The following is a 4864-nucleotide window of genomic DNA, read 5'->3' as shown; positions in this document are numbered from 1 at the left end:
TATCCATAACTTTTCGATGGCTTTTCGATGCCTGATAGTGGTAAAGAATTGCGTTAAAGCAATATCATCTCCCTAACAGTACCAACCCTATATTTAAAGGGTTATTCACACAGTGTTAGTTAAGCTGCGTGTTCAGTGCGTCCGTGAACTTGAGTGTATCTGGCAGCATCGAGTGCATCATCTATGAATGTAGCGTGGGTAAACATGAATATTGAGCGTTTCTCTGAACTAGAACATTCTTTGAACAAACTCACCTGATCTTTTAGATGCTAGAAAATCTTTTTGACGTGTTTAAAGGCGATCGTACATTGCACTTTGACTTGACGTTTCAGCGCAAGTTATAGACCGTAGTTTAGCGTCAAAGTTAGTAGACGTGTATAAATATAAGATAAGTTTATTTTTATGTATAAAACTTTTTTTGTCAAATTGGCACAAATTATGGTATTAAAATAATTATTAATTTAGAACATGTAGATATTACTCGCGGAATACGTTAGGGGCGTTGATAAGTTTCTTATATCGATAACTAGCCGATTGTCGATAGTTATTTTTAACCTATACTGTCCCATTGTAGTGCCAATGTCTCCCAAAAACCGCCTCCACCGGTCTCTATATTAAGCGATTTCCTGCCACTCTTGCAGACATGTATTTAAATCGTTAACGTTTTCTCGGCGTGCCTCGATAGCTACCAGTGAAAGAATATCTACTTTAAAAAGACTCAATATTATTTACTTAGCCGTTAATACAAAAGTATAAACCATTACGACATACCTATCGCGAATTCGTCAGTGCGTACAATGTTCAGGAAATACAAATACCACGATAAGAAAGGATTAGCCATTGTTAAATATATTTTACGATGCGTCGAATAAATGTTTGATTTATCTAATGGAGAGATTAACTTAATACGAATAAACCCACATTGCTGTGCGATTTGCGATGAATAATGATGAAGCGCCGTGTCCAAAAGATTATTATAAAGTCAATAATTGGGTACTGAAATATCGTTTGCTTGTTTATAAAAAACTTAGTATACTGGTTGAATATTACATTTTAAATTTCTAACTAAGCAGAAGACTCGTGTAGGTCAACTTTTTGAAATTTAGGTTAGATTAAAAGCCTTTAAGGTACTGGCCGGTGGGTACTACTACTAGGGTACTTTAGGGTAGTGGGTGGTGTTGCGCAATGGATGCACATGAGTTGTGAGTGCTTCGAAATTCGCTCGAAGGAGTCCGATTCGGCTCTGGCGCCCGAGGCCCTTCTTTGTTATCTGAAATCGGATTCTTTATCCTTTCCTCGGACATCCTTTATAGAAAACTTTCGCAATCAGCTGTTTTATTTGCGTTTACAGTTTTTCTTTCATTCCCATAGCTCGAAGTCTGATGTTAGCTAGCAGGTAGTTAATATAAACATAAATAATTTTGAAAGACAAACTTTAGGTCTAGTAATTTTATGCCAGTATATATTTTTGCAATAGAAAATACCCCGGAATGTTCTATTCATATTCGGGACCGAATGATTAAATTCAACAATAACGAATAATGGGGAAAAGACTGCGTTGTCATCAGCTACTAGTCTATGGTAGCTGCTACCAGTCATGCCGACAAAAAGCGATAACGAAGATAACGCGTGTAATAACACTCAAGTTCAATAACCTATCGTTTTTTAATTAAAACTAATTAGTTTTTAAGCTGCTCGTATTTCTCTTTTATAACTCCTAATACTGGGCTTAATATTTGTTTTCAAGGTTTAAGGAAAATAAAAAAGTGATGAAATATAATATTTTATTGAGTACTAACTCTGCCACTTAATGTACATATTTCATTATATTCGACAAGCCTTAGTTATTTTTTTAAGAAAATGCAGAAGTTGTTCAACTCCGACAGTTTCCTAAAGTTATAGGTATTTTTTTAAAGCAGCGATAGCCTACTTGTCAAAGTTTGCGCATACCACATAGGTGGTATGCAAATTCCTCAACTCGCACTTGGCCAGCATGTTACACTCAAGGTCTAGCCTCCCCTCTCTCGATTTATGAGGAGACCTTTGTCCAGCAGTGGGACAGTGATGGGTCACAAAAATGATTATTTTTGGATCATAAAATCCTAAAACCAACTTCATAAATGTGACATCCTTAGTAAATAAAATACATAATATACATAATTATACCTGACGTTTTCTTTACAAACTAGTGAGTTGTTATCATAGTTACACAATTGACCTTCATGAATGACATCACTGATAAGAATCATCTGTTATTTCTAAGGCTGCTTTTATGTTATGTGGAGATAATTGCGAACATATAGCTAAATATATAGAGAACATAATACAGTATGTATAAATGATTGATATATCGCTATTTTTGTATAAGCGTATCTATTTGACAAAAATGGATCATCTGATTGATCGATAGCTAAGTAGAAACTTTTATAAATGTGACTAAAAATAGACTGAATTGTATGAAATACTTGTTTAGCAAGTACTTCAGTAGAATATTAGTTTCTGCTATAAATGTAAAACATAAAATATTTCATGAATTGTACAACAGGTTAAAAATAATAATCATTAAATACACATAAAAACTCACTTAAATGAAAAACGCATATTAAATATTTTTTTATAACAAAACATTCTCGAAAAAAAAAACTATTTACCTATGTTAACCACTTCTATGTCAATTACAAAAAAGAAAAAAAAAATACATCATCTAATCTATGGCACGCTTCAGCAATGAGTTAAGAAACAATTTATATTCTTTTTTCAAATCACTATCCTGTCAAATAAGCGTATTTACAAACAGCTAGAATAAAACTAAGTTGAAGTATGGCTACTAACAATAGTTTTACAATAGACAGTTATCTGGCGTAGTTATTATCACAATGAGGGGTTATAAACAATGTACGAGCACTTGATAATGTGAGTGTAGGACTAGTGTACAATGGCGGGAGAAATGCGTCATGGAAAGTTTAATATTAGTTTTATAATATTATTGTTGCATTTAGAATATGATAGAAAATATAGCATATTTTATGTTGTTTAGCATTTTCTTGTTTGTAATTTTTCTTATTAAATTTTGGAGTAAGATAGGAAATGGCGTTTTTGGAGAGGTTAGAGTTAACTTCGGTTACTGAATAAGTGAAATTAGTTTTTTTAACAGTAGGACCTGCAAATTTAAGATATTGTACTTTTCATGACAGATATTTTTGAACGTTTATTAACCTGTAAAAGGGGCCGAGGTTGTTTCACGAGTCAGTTAAAAGCCAAGCAAAATTATTCATCTTAAATATTTTGTTTAACCCGGGACTCAAAGCCAAAGTCGCACGATATGGTTGCCTATCGCGGGGGTTGCTTAACAAACTCAGAGATCTTATAGAACTTATGTAGGACTATGAAAAATACCTTCTTAATTCTTTGAAACAGTAATAAAAAAGAATACGTAAGTGAACAACACATGTTTTGAGAGTGATTTTCCATGATTTAAATATTCCACGTGTATATTATTATTTGAGAAATTTTGTACATAATATTTTGTGTACCTAATCATAAAATTAGAAATTTGAGCCTTTAACTTTGAAGATAATTTATAAGTAACCTGTAGACGTTTTTCGCGGAAATATCGGAAGGTGTTTACAATACTTATTATGAGGGTTAAAAAGTAAGAGGAAAGGAGTCAAAAATTAAGTTTTTTTTAATGTCAAATTGCGTATTTATCTTGTATATTCGTTTTTTTATGAATTTCAATAAAAAGTTGTGTTTTTTTTTAATTGAATTAGCGCGGCTTGTTGTTTCTAATGCAGATCAACTTTCATGTTTTAGCTTAAGTAAATGTATCGTAGTTCTTTATGGGTTTTTCGCTATTTATTTCAAAATGGGACAAACGGTGTGATTTTCTGTCATATTACTACATAACTATATATTTTTGTATTTTATTCTGCTTTTAAAGTTTCTGTATGTCATCAAGTGGATGAAGAATATCAGCTGAAAGACAATAGACAATTATAAATCGAATATCGGTTCTAAATTGTTTACGGCCATTTTGCGAATGGTTTTTTTTTCATAATAATAAAACTCCCGGTCTAAGAATTGGTCTTGTGTCTCAGGGACTTGAACAAACATCGGACACAAAGTACCACTAGACCCGAAACAACTATTTGTGGATCGCACAAATTTAAATATCAGTTCCATGCAGGAATCGAACCAACAACCTCCCGTCGCAATGGTAGTGGCGTGGTGACCACCTTAACCACTGCGCCACGGAGGTCGTTTAGTTAAGTTAGACCCTTATATTTTTATCTGTTACCAAAATCGAATGTCGGAAATAATGAGTTCCCTTTGTCATAACAAGTCATTGTACACACAAACCACATCTCTTTTTATAGAATATTAGAAACTAGACGACTAATGTAAAGTTATTAACATAATTATTTATATTGTCTAACGTCTAGAGAATCGTCTATTAACGTCGTATTTAATTCAATTATTTTTACAGAACGTTATAATTTTCTGTTATTATTGTATGAAGATAGTTCTTATTCTTGTAGTTCTTCTCATCAGAATGCACAAAAAGATTTTCTGAATCAAATTATGTTTGTATTTTTCAGGTTGAAGTTTTCTGCTGTTAAAAAAAGATGGTAGCACAAAGTATTATTTTTTTATTAGAAACCATTCAGCGCTGCACGCTAGAAGCATTAAAATTAACGAGATTGGAGAAATATATAACAATATAATAAAAAAACTTTTATAATTATGTAATTCATCTCCATGATTTTATCCCGTCCCTTACTGAAACATTTACAATAATATTTTCTTAAATAACAACCGTACGGCTACAACGTTCGTAATATAAAACAATACAATTGTTTGAACA

This window comes from Anticarsia gemmatalis, chromosome 8, assembly GCF_050436995.1.
Source record: "Anticarsia gemmatalis isolate Benzon Research Colony breed Stoneville strain chromosome 8, ilAntGemm2 primary, whole genome shotgun sequence".
In the NCBI taxonomy this organism is placed as follows: Eukaryota; Metazoa; Arthropoda; class Insecta; order Lepidoptera; family Erebidae; genus Anticarsia; species Anticarsia gemmatalis.
Note: the sequence above shows the minus strand (reverse complement) of the source record.